Source organism: Panthera uncia, chromosome X (assembly GCF_023721935.1).
Source record: "Panthera uncia isolate 11264 chromosome X, Puncia_PCG_1.0, whole genome shotgun sequence".
Taxonomy (NCBI): Eukaryota; Metazoa; Chordata; class Mammalia; order Carnivora; family Felidae; genus Panthera; species Panthera uncia.
The window spans coordinates 79,150,556-79,164,628 of NC_064817.1; the positions used below are offsets into that span (position 1 = coordinate 79,150,556).

Consider the following 14,073-nt stretch of genomic DNA (forward strand, 5'->3'; position numbering starts at 1 on the left):
CACTTTAAATATAAAGACATGGATAGAATAAAAATAGAATATAATTAAATAATAAAAAATTAAAAAATAGAATTAAACAAATGATAGCTGGAGTTACTCTATTAATTTCAGACAAAGCAGAATTCAGAGCATGAAACATTAACAGAATAAAGGGGGGTGGGTATTACATAATGATAAGAGGCTCACTTTTTCAAGGAAGACATAACAATCCCTACTCTATGTGCACATAACAACAGAGTGAAGAAATACATGAGGCAAAAACTGATAAAATTTCAAGGAAAAAGAGACAAATCCACTATTATAGTTGGAGACTTCAATTACCCCTATGAGTAATTGACAGGTTCAGTAGGTAGAAAATCCATAAAAAACAACTTGAACTGAACAGCACTATCAATAAAAAGCACTTAATTAACATTTTAAAAATACTTCATCCCAAACAGCAGAATACACATTCTTTTCAAGCTCACATGGAACATTCACCATGGGACATCCTGGGACATAAAGCACACCTTAAAAATTAAAAAAAAAAAAAAAATAGACACCATTCAAACTGTGCTCTCAGATCATAATGGAATTAAACTAGAAATGAATTACAGAAAAATAACTGCAAAACCCTAAAATACTTGGAGATTTTTTTTTTATTCACAACTTACTTAACATACAGTATACTCTTGGCTTCAGGAGTAGAATCCAGTGATTCATCACTTATATATAACACCTAGTGCTTATCTCAGCAAGTGCTCACCTTCACCCATCACTGATTTTCCCCACCCCTATCAGCCCTTGGTTTGTTCTCTGTATTTAAGAGTCTCTTATCGTTTGCCTCCCTCTCTGTAACTATTTTTTTTCCTCCCATTCTCCCATGGTCTTCTGTTAAGTTTCTCAAATTCCACATAAGAGTGAAATCATGTGATATCTGTCTTTCTCTGCCTGACTTATTTCATTTAATATAATACCCTCTAGTTACATCCACATTGTTGCAAATGACAGATTTCATTCTTTTTCATCACTGAGTAGTATTCCATTGCATATATATATATATATATATATATGCACTACATCTTCTTTATCCATTCATCAGTCGATGGACATTTGGGCTCTTCTCATAATTTGGCTATTGTTGATAGCACTGCTATAAACATTGGGTTGCATGTGCCCCTACGATTCAGCACTCTTATATTCTTTGGATAAATTCCTAGTAGTGCAATTGTGGGTCCATAGGATAATTCTACTTTTAATTTTTTGATTAACTTCCATACTGTATTCTAGAGTGGCAGCGCCAGTTTTCATTCCCACCAACAGTGCAAATGGGTTCCCCTTTCTCCACATTCTCACAAACTTCTGTTATTTCCTGGGTTGTTAATTTTGGCCATTCTGACAGGTATGAGGTGGTATCTCATTGTGGTTTTGATTTGTATTTCCCTGATGATAAGCGATTTTCAGCATCTTTTCATGTGTCTGTTTGCTATCTGGTTGTCTTCTTTGAAAAACTGTCTGTCTATTCATGTCTTCTTCCCATTTTGTCACTGGATGATTTGTTTTTTGGGTGTTGCGTTTGGTAAGTTCTTTATAGATTTTTGATACTAATCCTTTATCCTATATGACATTTGCAAATATCTTCTCTCATTCTGTCAGTTGCCTCTTTTATTAATTGTTTCCTTTGTTATGCAGTTTTTTTATCTTTATGATGTCCAAATACTTCATTTTTGCTTTTATTTCCCTTGCCTCTGGAGACATGCCAAGTAAGAAGTTGCTGCAGGTGAGGTCAAGGAGGTTGCTGCCTGTTTTCTCCTGTAGGATTTTGATGGTTTCCTGTCTCACAGGTAGGTCTTTCATCCATTGTGAGTTTATTTTTGTGGATGGTTTAAGAAAGTGGTCCAGTTTCATTCTTCTGCAAGTTGCTGTCCAGTCCTCCCAGCATAATTTGCTAAAAAGACTGTCTTTTTTCCATTGGACCCTCTTTCCTGCTTTGTCAAAGATTAGTTGGCCATATATTTGTGAGTCCATTTCTGAGTTCTGTATTATATACCATTGATCTATGTGTCTGCTTTTGTGCCAATACCATACTGTCTTGATGATTGCTGCTTTGTAATACAGGCTAACGTCTGGGATTGTGATGCCTGAGCTTTTGTTTTCTTTTTGAACATTACTTTGGCTATTCAGGGTCTTTTGAATTTCCATACAAATTTTAGGATTGTTTATTCTAGCTCTGTGAAGAATGCTGGTGCTATTTTGATTTGGATTGCATTGAATGTGTAGATTACTATGGGTAGTATTAACATTTGAACAGTATTTGTTCTTCCAATCCATGAGCATGTAATGTTTTTGCATTTCTTTGTGTCTTTTTTCAATTTCTTTCATAAGCTTTGTATAGTTTTCAGCGTACACATCTTTGACCTGTTTGTTTAGGTTTATTCCTAGGTATTTTATGGCTTTTCATGCAATTGTAAATGGGATTGATTCCCTGTTATCTTTTCATGTTGCTTCATTATTGGTGTATACAAATATGATCAATTTCTGTACATTGTTTTTATATCCTGCAACTTTACTGAAATCCTGTGTCAGCTCTAGCAGTGTTGTGGTGGAGTCTTTCAGGTTTTCCATGTAGAGTATCATGTCATCTGTGAAGAGTGAAAGTTTAACTTCTTGGCTGATTTGGATGTCTTTTATTTTGTTTTGTTGTCTGATTGCTAAGTCTAGGACTTGCAACACTATGGTAAACAACAGTGGTGAGCGTGGACATTCCTGTCATGTTCCTGATCTCAGGGGGAAAGCTCTAAGTTTTTCCCCATTGAGGATATTAGCTGTGGGCCTTTCAAATATGGCTTTTATGATATTAAGATATGTCCCTTATGTCCTAACTTTCTTGAAGAATTAAGAAAGGATGCTGTATGGGTGCCTGGGTGGCTGAGTTGGTTAAGCGTCTGACTTTTGCTCAGGTCATGATCTCATGGTTCATGAGTCCAAGCCCCAAGTCATGCTCTGTTCTGACAACTCAGAGCCTGGAGCCTGCTTCAGATTCTGTGTCTCCTTCTCTCTCTGACCCTCCCCCACTCATGCGCTCTCTCTCTCTCTCTCTCTCTCTCTCTCAAAAATAAAAACGTTTAAATTTTTCTACTTATTTTTTAAAAATAAATTTTTTATTTATTTTTGAGAGTGAAAGAGTCAGAGACAGAGTGCAAGCAGGAGAGGGTCAGCGAGAGAGGGAGACACAGAATCTGAAGCAAGCTCCAGGCTCTGAGCTGTCAGCACAGAGCCTGATGTGGGGCTGGGACTCACAGACAGGGAAATCATGACCTGAGCCTAAGTTGGACACTTAACCAACTGAGCCACTCAGGTGCCCCTAAAAAATTTTTTTAAGACAGGATGTTGTATTTTGTCAAATGCTTTTCCTGCATCTATTAACAGGATCATATGGTTCTTATCCTACCTTCTATTAATGTGATGTACCACGTTCATTGATTTATGAATACTGAACCAGCTCTGCAGCCCAGGAATGAATCCCACTTGACCATGGTGAATAATTCTTTTAATGTACTGTTGAATTCAATTTGCTTGTATCATGTTGAGAATTTTTGCATCCATGTTCCTCAGGGATTTTGGACTGTAATTCTCCTTTTTAAAAAAAATAATTTTATTGTTTATTTTTAAAAATTTACATCCAAATTAGTTAGCATATAGTGAAACAATGATTTCAGGAGTAGGTTCCTTAATGCCTCTTACCCATGTAGCCCATCCTCCTTCCCACAACCCCTCCAGTAACCCTCAGTTTGTTCTCCATGTTTATGAGTCTCTTACACTTTGTCCTCCTCCCTGTTTCTATATTATTTTTGTTTCCCTTCCATTATGTTCATCTCTTTTGTCTCTTAAAGTCCTCATATGAGTGAAGTCATATGATTTTTGTCTTTCTCTGACTAATTTCACTTAGCATAATACCCTCCAGCTCCATCCATGTAGTTGCAAATGGCAAGATTTCATTCTTTTAGATTGCTGAGTAATACTCCATTGTATATTTATACCACATTTTCTTTATCTATTCATCCATCGATGGACATTTGGGCAACCTACAAAATGGGAGAAGATATTTACAAATGTAATTCTCCTTTTTAGTGGAGTCTTTGGTTTTGCAATCAAGGTAATGCTGGCTTCATAGAATGAGTCTAGGAGCTCCCCTTCTGTTTCTACTTTTTGGAGCAGTTTGAGAAGAATAGGTATTTATTCTGCTTTAAAGTTCAGGTAGAATTCCCCTGTGAATCCATCTGGCTCAGGACTCTTATTTTTTGGGAGATTTTTGATAACTGATTCAATTTCTTCACTGGTTATGCACCTGTTCAAATTTTTTATTTCTTCCTCTTTGAATTTTGGTAATGTGTGCATTTCTAGGGATTTGTCTATTTCTTCCAGATTGTCCAGTTTGTTGTCATATAATTTTTCATAGTATTGTCTAATGATTGTTTGTATTTCTGTGGTGTTGGCTGTGATCTCTCTTTCATTTGTGATTTTAGCTATCTGGGTCCTCTCTCTCTCTTTTCTTTTTGATAAGTCTGGATAGGGGTTTATCAATTTTGTTTATTCTTTCAAAAAAACAGCTCTTAGACTCTTGATCTATTCTACTCTTTTTTTTTAATTCTATATTGTTTATTTCTGCTCCAATCGTTACTATTTCTATTCTTCTTCTGGCTTTGGGATTTCTTTGCTGCTGCCTTTCTAGCTCCTTTAGGTGTAAGGTTGGGTTGTGCATTTGGGACCTTTATTGCTTCTTTATATATGCCTGAATTGCAATGTATTTTCCTTTTAGGATTGTCCTTGCTGCACCCCAAATAGTTTGGACTGTTGTGTTTTCATTTTCATTTGCTTCCATATATTTTTTAATTTCTTCTTTAATTTTCTGGTTGACCCATTCGTTCTTTGGTAGAGTATTCTTTAACCTCCATGTATTTAGGGGCTTTGAAAATTTTTTCTTGTGGTTGATTTCAAGTTTCATAGTGCTGTGATCTGAAAATATGCATGGTATAATCTCAATCTTTTTTATACTTGTTGAGGGCTGTTACCCAGTATGTGATTTATTTTGGAGAATGTTCCATGTGCACTTGAGAAGAATGCATATTCTTCTGCTTAAGATGAAAAGTTCTGAATATATCTGTTAGTCTATCTGGTCCAATGTGTCATTTAGAGCTGTTGTTTCTTTATTGATTTTCTGCCCAGATGATCTGTCCATTGTTGTAGATGGAGTAATAAAGTCCCCTAAAATTACAGTATTATTATCTATACACTTTGTTTATATTTGTCATTAATTGATTTATATATTTGGGTTCTTCATGATGGGGGCATAAACATTTACAATTGTTAGCTCTTCTTGATGGATGGAGTCCTTAATTATGATATAATGCATTCTTCATCTCTTGTTACAGTATTTGTTTTAAAATCTAGTTTTTCTGACATAAGTATGACTACTACAGCTTTCTTTTGGTGTCCATTAGCATGATAAATGGTTCTTCATCCCCTCTCTTTCAATTTGTTAGTGTCCTCAGGTCTAAAACAAGTCTCTTTTAGTCAGCATATAGATGGATCTTAGTTTTTTGTCCATTTCTACACCATATGTCTTTTGATTGGAGCATTTAGTCCATTTACATTCAGAGTGATTATGGAAAGGTAGGGATTTAGCGCCATTGTGTTATCTGTAGGTTTCCTGTTTTTGGTGATGCCTCTAGTCCTTTGTAGTCTTTGCTGCTTTCCACTCACAGAGTCCCCCTTAGGATCTCCTGCAGGACTGGTTTAATTTCATGAACTTTTTAAGTTTGTGTTTGGGAAAGCCTTTATCTTTCCTTCTATTCTGAATGACAGCCTTGCTGGAAAAAGGATTCTTGGCTGCATATTTTTCCTATTCAGCACATTGAATATTTCCTGCCACTCCCTTCTGGCCTGTAAAATTTCAGTGGACAAGTCTGCCACTACCCTTATATGCATACCTTTGTAGGTCAAGGACCATTTGTCCCTAGCTGCTTTCAAAATTATCTTTATCTTTTATTTTGACAGTTTCACTATGATATGCATGGTGTTGACCTGTTTTTGTTGATTTTGAAGGGAGTTCTCTGTGCCTCTTGGACTTGGATGCCTGAGTCCTTCCCAGATTAGAGCAGTTTTCAGCTATAATTTGTTCAAATAAACCTTCTGCCCCTTTCTCTTGCTCTTCTTCTTCTGAACTCCTATGATATGGATATTTTTTCATTTCATGGAATAACTTAATTATCAAATTCTCCCCTTGTAATCTAGTAATTCCCTTTCCCTTTTTTCAGCTCCTTAATTCATCATAACTTTTTCTTAGGCCTTTGATCTCTGCAGCAATAGATTCTCTGCTGTCCTCTATGTTTTTTTCAAGCCCAGGTATTAGTATTATGACTGTTTTTTCTAAATTCTTATTCAGATATATTGTTTATATCCGTTTTGAACAATTGTCTTGCTGTCATTTCTTCCTGAATTTTTATTTTTGAGGAGAGCTCTTCCATTTCATCATTTTGGCTAGGTTTCTGTCTTTTACATGTTTTAATATCTTGTTATGTGTCCTGTACCTGCGAGTACTACTGTATGAAAAAGGGGTCATACACTGTCCAAAGTCTGGCACTTAAGGAAGTGTTTCTGGAGTGTGTTGCATGCACTCTGTTGTCGCATTTTGACTATTCTATCCCACTGGTCAGTCTTATGCAAAGCTTCTCCTTTTTTGTAGTGGTGGAGTGTTTGGACCTTCACCCAGGTGTGCTTTGATTTGTTTGTTGAAGTAATCCTGGAAAAAAAATGAAACAAGGTTGGGGGGAAGTGTGATCCCATGCAAAGAGAAAAATGAAAGGGGAGAAAAGAAGACAAAACAGAGAGCTAAAAGAACTATAAGGCTAAATCCAGAGAAACGAATCAGAAACTATGAGCCTGATTCCAAAAGAAAAAAAAAAAAAAAAAAAAAAAAAGAAGGGGGTAGAAAGAAAAAGTAAAGAAAAGAGGAAAAAAAAGACAGATAAAAACAAAAAAATAGTTGCCTGTTGGTGTCTGGGACCTGTGGCTGTGCTGGTTTGGAGGCGAGGCAAGCTGTGTTGGGTCAGTCTTCCTGCAGTAAATAAGCAGTTGCCAGGCATGGAGGGGCAAGGTTTGGTATAAGTGGGTCCCGCCTCCACTGGGGGTCACTGTGCTGCTCCCTGAAGCCCCACTGTATTGGTGTTGGAGAGAAAAATGGTGACACCCCAATCTCTCCTTCCCTGGACTGGGTATCTCAAACCACACTGTTCAGGCAGCCCTCACAGAATAGCACAGGCAGTTGGCTTGCCTTGGTCCACAGTTCTCCTGCGCCTTCTTGGCACTCAGCTCAGATTCAAAACCCAATGTCTTGGGGCACCTGGGTGGCTCAGTCAGTTAAGCATCCAACTTCGGCTCAGGTCATAATCTTGTGGTTTGTGGGTTCAAGCCCCACATCAGGCTCTGTACTGAAAGCTCAGAGCCTGGAGCCTGCTTCGGATTCTGTGTCTCCCTCTCTCTCTGTCCCTCCTCTGCTCACACTCTCTCTCTGTCTCAAATATAAATAAATATTAAAAAATTAAAAAAAAAAAAACAGTGTCTTAAAGTGCCCTGCGATGTGTGGACCCTTTTCTGATGTAGCGCCACTCAGCCCTACCAATTAAGGCCTTTGGCTGGCACCTGCAGGGTCTTTTTTCCTTGGGGAGGCAATTAATCCTCTTCCCACATTACTCAAGGAAGGGGACTATTCTCTCCCAGTGTGCCCCTGAGATCACTACAGCACCCCAAGGTCATCTTTTTTCCCCCAATGGTGTGCACACATGGTACGCTCTGGTCCAGAGAAAGTCACACACTTTTGAAACCTCTAAGCTTAAGTTCCTAAAGCTGTTTGCAAAATAGAACCTGGCACTTTCTGTATTTCTCATTCCTCAGTCCGTGGTCTGGAGAGGTTTTCCTCTTGTGTTAACTCAGTACTGCAATTTCACAGCCCCTTTGTCTTTCTCTCCCTTTTGTCTCTCCACAGAAGGAGTTACCTCCCCTCCATGCCTACGCTGTTTTATCTCCCCCAATTCACATACATGCATCTCAATCCCACCAAGCTGTCTCCCTCCACCTGTGGAGATCCTTCTACCACTCTGCAGATTGATTTCCTGGGTGTTCTAAGTGATCTGACCTCTATATAGCTGTGTTTGAGGAAAGAAGGAAATTCCAGTCCCCCTACTTCTCTGCCATCTTAACTCCTCCCGAATACTTGGATATTAATCAACACACTTCTGAATAACACATGGGTCAAAGACCTCTCAAGGGAAACTAAAATATTTTGGAAAAAAATTATGAAAATATAGTTTATCAAAATTGTAGGATGCAGCAAACAATGCCTAGAGAGAAATTCACAGCATTGAATATATTAAAAAATAAAAAGGATCTTAAAATCAATAACTGAAGCTTCCACTTAGGCAACTAAAGAAATAAGAGCAAACTAAAGCTAAAGTAAGCAGAAGAAAATGATAATAAAAATTAGAGCAAAAATCATTGATATGAAAACAGGAAATCAAGAGAGAAACTCAATAAAACCAAAAGTTGGTTCTTTAAAGATTAATAACATTTATAAGTCACTAGGCAGTTTAAGGAAAAAGAGAGAAAGATAAATTATTATTACCAGAAATGTTTCTATGGACATTAAAAGGATAATGAAGGAATAGTATGAACAACTTTGTCCAAAACATTGATAACATAGAATTGCAACAATTCCTTAAAAGACATAATCTACCAAAAATAACACAAGGATAATAGATAATCTGCATAATCCTGTAACTGTCAAAGAAGTTGAATCAATGCTTAACAACCTTCCAAAAGATAAAGAACCAGGGTCAGATTTACTGGTGAATTCTACCAAATATTTAAGGAAGTAATTATACCAATTTTATCTAATCTTTCAAAGAAAATAGAAGTTGAGGGAATAATTCCCCCCCAAATTCTGAGACCAGCATTATCCTAGTACCAAAACCAGGCAAATACATTACAAAAAGGGAAAACTATAGACCAATATATTTCATGCAGATAGGTGTAAAAATCCTTACAAAATATTAGCCAGTAAAACCTAGCAATGTATTAAAAGAATACACACCACAGCCTAGTAGAATTTATTCCAAGTATGCAAGACTGATTCAACTTTTGAAAATAAATTAATGTGATCAATGACATCAAAGGCTAAAGAACAGAAATGATATGATCATATCAATAGAACAGAATAAAACATTTGTCAAAATTCAATACCCATTTATGATAAAAACTCAGAAAACTAGGAATAGAGGAAAATTCTTTAAGCTTAATAAGGAGTATCTACAAGAAATTTACAGCTAACATAAGGGTGAGATGCCTTCTGCTAAGAACAGGAACAAGGAAAGGATATCCCTACTCACTCACTCATCTTCTTTAATATCACACTGGAAGTCCCAGCTAATGCAATAAGAGAAAAAAAGGAAATAAAAGTATACAAATGTGGAAGGAAGCATTAAAACTGTACTTCTTCCCAGATGACATGATTGTCTCTATAGAAAATCTCAAATAATCAAGAAAAAAGCTGTGGAACTAGTGAGCAATTGAAGCCATGTTGCAGGATACAGGGTTAATTTACAAACCTCATTTTTTTTTCTTATATACCAGCAATGAACAATGGAATTTGAAATTAAAAACATAATACCATTTATATTAACACCAAAAATGAAATATTTACGTATAAATATTTAAAAATATGTACAAAATTTATTTGGGGAAAACTACAAAATACTGATGAAAGAAATCAAAGAAGATCTAAATAAATGGGAAAATATTCCATAAGCATGAATAGGAAGGCTCAATATTTTCAAGATGTCAATTCTTCCCAACACAATCTATAGATTCAGTACAATGCCAATCAAAATTCCTACCAGTCATTTTGTGGATATCAGCAAACTAATTCTAAAGTTTATATGGAAAGGCAAAAGACCAAGAAGCAAACAAAATACTGAAAGAGAACAAAGGCAGAGGACAGACATTACCCGATTTCAGTACAGTCCATAAAACTACAGTAATCCAGACAATGTGGTATTGCCAAAAGAAAAGACAAGTAGATCTGTGCAACAGAAGACAGAGGCCAGAAATAGATCCACACAAATATAGTTAACTGGTTGTTGACAAAGGAGTAAAAGTAACTCATTGGAGAAAGTATACTATTTTCTACAAATGGCACTGAAACAACTGGTATCTACAAGCAAAAAAAAAGTGGATCTAGACACAAATCTTACATCTTTCAAAAATATTAACTCAAATTATATCACAGAGCTAAAGGTAAAATGAAAAACTCTAAAACTCTTAGAAGCTGAAGTGAAAGTCTAGATGACTCTGTTTAGATACAACAAAAAAAGTGTGATCCATGAAAGAATATATCGCTAATTTGGACTTCCATTAAAAATAAATCTTCTCTGCAAAACATTCTGTTTGTATAATGAAAAGACAAGCCAAAAATTGAGAGGAAAAGCTTTGCAAGACAGACATCTACTAGAAATCTGGTATCCAAAATATACAAAGAACTCTTAAAATTACAATAAGAAAACTATCAACCACATTAAAAATGGGCAATGATCTGAACAGACAACTGACCGAGAAAGCTATAAAGATGGAAAATAAGCATATGAAAGGATGCTCAACATTGTATGTCATTATAAAATTGCAAATTAAAACAACAAAAAGAGCCAAGTTAAGCTAAATGGACAAAAAAAAAAAAGTCATTGTCCATAGTGATTGAGATGGACAAGGAATAGACCAGGCCTGGTGAACATGTGAAAGTTTACCTGTATGTTTGTAGGAAGTGGGGGTGGGGCTGGGGACAGAGCTGTAGTTATAATGAATCAGCACAGTTGCTTCTATATCACGGGCTTAACAATTGGTGGTTATTTGATTCTGAAATTTAGATTTCAGGGGCAAGTTGGGTAAACACAGGTGTTAGTGCAGTCACTGGATAGTAGAAACATGGCTGTTGAAATGTGTTAGACGGTAATCCATTGTAGGGTAAACTAAATATTGTTTGGCAATTAGACATAGGTCAGTATCCTTTAATCTTTTAATCTTTTTTTCTTGTTTTCTGACGTTACAGATGAAATTTAACCAATTTGAGCTGGTTTCCTCACCTATTATATGAAGGTAGTAATAGTATATTTTGATAGTAGTCCCTATTGTCCACTATTGTTGTAAGTTAATATGCATAAATACCTTAAAATAAGGCCTCTCTCAGTTCAATAAGTGTTAATGAGTAATAGTGGCTGTTCTATAAATGAATTTACAATATATTGTTCAACGGGCATTTAAATGTCTTACAGCAAAATCTCTCAGCTATTGGTGGATCCACCACTCTGTCACAAAGATCTTGGAATCAAGATTCCACCGCATCCACACTTATCAGAGAAGCTTATGCTTGTATGATTTTGAATATACCTGTAAACTTTCAGGATAAGAAACTGCATAAGACATACACTACAAGTAAATGTGGCTTCCACAAAACAGAGATTTCTTTCACTTTTGTTTCTACTGTATCTCCAGTCCCTAGGATAAAAAAGGTATTCACATGTATTTCTTGAATGAATTAAAGGCACCAGAGACTTTAACAAAGTGAAAGAATAGTTCAGGGAGGCAGGAAGATTCACACACACCCAAAGATCCCAGCAGAGCTCAGACACTTCTTCAAGCCTGGCATTCATCCAACATAGTATACTGTGGAATAAGGAAAATGATCCACAATTCAGCTTAAAGCCATTTAAACAGTACAGTAAAACTGGCCCTCCTCTGGGGGACCTGGGTGGCTTAGTTAAGCATCCAGCTTCTGCTCAGGTCATGATCTCAAGGTTCATGAGTTCAGGCCCCACATCACACTCTGCTGTCAGCACAGAGCCCACTTCAGATTCTCCATCTCCCTCTCTCTCTGCACCCCCCCACACACACACTATCTCTTTCTCTCTCAAAAATAAATATTTTTTAAAGTGGAACCAACTTGACAATAAATTATATTAAATAAATATATACATACATACATACTTACATAAAGTGGACCTCCTCTGATAATTGACATCTGTTGTCAGTCCAGATGCTGTATATAATCATCTCCAGATTTTTTCCTGTCACCTAATATTGAAGTTATAATACATATAATACATATTTATCTAAAATAAAAGCTGAAATAAAAATACATGAAAGGTCATAGTAAGAATATGGTTCCCTTTTCATCCTCAAAAATGTAAGTGATTCTCAGCAAATGGGGATTTGTTCCAAGATGAACCTCAAAGGCCCTTGCATAAATCTTATATGGAAAACAGAGACAGGAGTTTGCTAGAGAGGGTGGTTATAGTGGTAAGAAATGAGCCCCCAAAGTGATCCTCCCAGGGGTTGAGGCACAAATAAAGAAGGTTAAGGAGAATGGACCATCATGATGGTAAGTAAATTCAGTTCCTACCGCTACTATAACACATTACCACAATCTTGGCAGCTTAAAATAACACAAATATATAATCTTACAGTCCTATATGTTGGGAATACAAAAAAGGTCTCACTCGTCTACAATGATGGCAGGGCTTCATTTTTCTGAGGAACCCTGGTAAGAATCTGTCTCCTTGCCTATTCCAGCTTCTGGGAGCTGCCTGCCTTCCTCGGACCATGGCTTTGTTTAATCTTCAAAGCCAGCAAAGGCCTGTCCTGTCTTTCTCATGCTATTTCACTGTCACACTGACTCTTCTACTTACCTCTTCCACATAAGATGTACCCTTGCAATTACAAAGGCCAGGAAGACCCAGCATATTCTTATTATTAAGGTCAGCTGGTTAGCAATCTTAATTGCATCAACAATCTTAATTCTTTTTGCCCTGTAACATCACATGTTTACAGGTTCTGGAGAATACGATGCAGATATCACTGAGGGAACTTTATTCAGCCTACCACAGTGAAAGTGCCATTTAATTGAGTTTAAAAGTTTTACAATGGGCACCAACAGGTCTGTGCTCAACCACAGTTATGCTTAAACACAGTTTTTCTGTTTGCCCTATGGAGCACAGAAAGGAAGGGCTCAAGACTAGAGGAAGGATGTAGGGTTAAGGGAGTCAGAGGATTCAAGAACCACCAGGCTTCTGTCTTGTACAAGTGGGTACATGATGGGGCCTTCTCCAAAGAATGTCTGGGGAAACTAGATAGATGTGCAGGCAGATGTGCATGGCATCCAAGCTGGTTCTAATCCCTGCCACATATCCACATTGCCAAAGATCATGAGAGCTTGGACATGACTACAAGCGAAGACTTGATAGATAGGATAGTGGAAAAGGAGCCAGGACTATCCTGACACCTGACCATGGGGCAACAGACAGGAAAGATCCTATGACCCAGTGCAAGTCCTGACAGGGAAAGGCCCTCCTTTTGGGGCAACTGTGGGGACTGAGAAATGGCAAAGCATATTACCAGTTTGAAGGGGGGGGGGGGGGGGGAAGCAGTGTGGCAGGAAGGGTGGGCACAGAGCAGTGTGGCAGAAAGGATGGGCACAGAGCAGTGGTTGGTTTTCTCAGGTTAGAGGTGCAGGTCTGCCTCTCTTTAGAAAAGGCTCAGTGGTGAGGCCTCCATGAGAACCCCCTCCCACTTCCTCCTCTCCGGGCTCCGTGAAACAATGAAAGAAGGACTGACTCCAGGAGGGCCAGGTGGTCTGGCCTTAAGTCGCCTCTCCCCTCTCATCCTGCTGTTCTCACAGCCCCTAGCCCATCAGCCTCCAGGAAGGCGGGCGGGCGGGATTGGGTGGGGGGGGGGGGGGGAGGGCAGACACTGAACAGGCTGAGGATTCTTACAAACCGAAGGACGGTTGATATCCATCCGCTGCTGTCTGCAGCACACTACCGCCACCACCACCACCCCGAACTCGGGATCCTAGCCCCCACTGCCAGTCGTTCCCAGGTCCCTTTTATTGCGGTGCCAGCAATGAGGGGGTGGTCGCCTCGGAGGTCTGCAGAGGCGGGCTGCTGTGAGCCCGCCCCTTAGGCTGGCGCACCTCCTGGCCCCGCCCCCCGT

At 38.0% G+C, this 14,073-nt stretch overlaps 2 protein-coding genes across 2 annotated transcripts in view; both read left to right on the forward strand.

Moving 5' to 3' along the window:
* ARMCX5 (armadillo repeat containing X-linked 5) overlaps positions 1 to 13,411 on the forward strand; it is a 119,223-nt gene extending 105,812 nt beyond the window's left edge. Inside the window, exon 5 of the mRNA XM_049644114.1 lies at positions 11,135 to 13,411. The gene's annotated coding sequence lies outside the window, so the exon portion shown is untranslated. The remainder of the gene's footprint in view (positions 1 to 11,134) is intronic.
* The window catches only part of LOC125931353 (nuclear RNA export factor 2-like), a 328,062-nt gene that overhangs the window by 126,605 nt on the left and 187,384 nt on the right, over positions 1 to 14,073 (forward strand). The gene's annotated exons all lie outside the window — the stretch shown is intronic.